Raw genomic sequence first — 399 nt, forward strand, 5'->3', positions numbered from 1 at the left:
TCGCGATATCTCACGAAACACTGTTACGCTGCGACGCGCCTGGCGCACATATAGCTAGGCCTGCGGCGCTGACACCCGAGACGGGGTAATAGGAGTGAATATACAATTTTTCGAAATGAAGTCTCTTTAATGATTTAATCGACCATTTGAGCTTTTTCGGCTCATTTTTGTCAAGAAATGCCCCCTAGCACCTCAACGGTACAAGATAGAGCCAAACGGACGAATTTTCGCCCATAGGGCTCTACTTTGACGAGTTACCCCCTAGGAACCCATAAACAAATATTTGATAAAAATACATTTTGCGACCTGTAGTTTTTGATTTTTTAAAAAGCCAATTTTTGAGCTAGAATGCCCATCTTCGAACTCGATCTGTCTTTTTATGATACAAAACGACCCTGA

The sequence above is a fragment of the Frankliniella occidentalis genome, unplaced genomic scaffold (genome assembly GCF_000697945.3).
Source record: "Frankliniella occidentalis isolate FOCC.00 unplaced genomic scaffold, Focc_3.1 Scaffold511, whole genome shotgun sequence".
In the NCBI taxonomy this organism is placed as follows: Eukaryota; Metazoa; Arthropoda; class Insecta; order Thysanoptera; family Thripidae; genus Frankliniella; species Frankliniella occidentalis.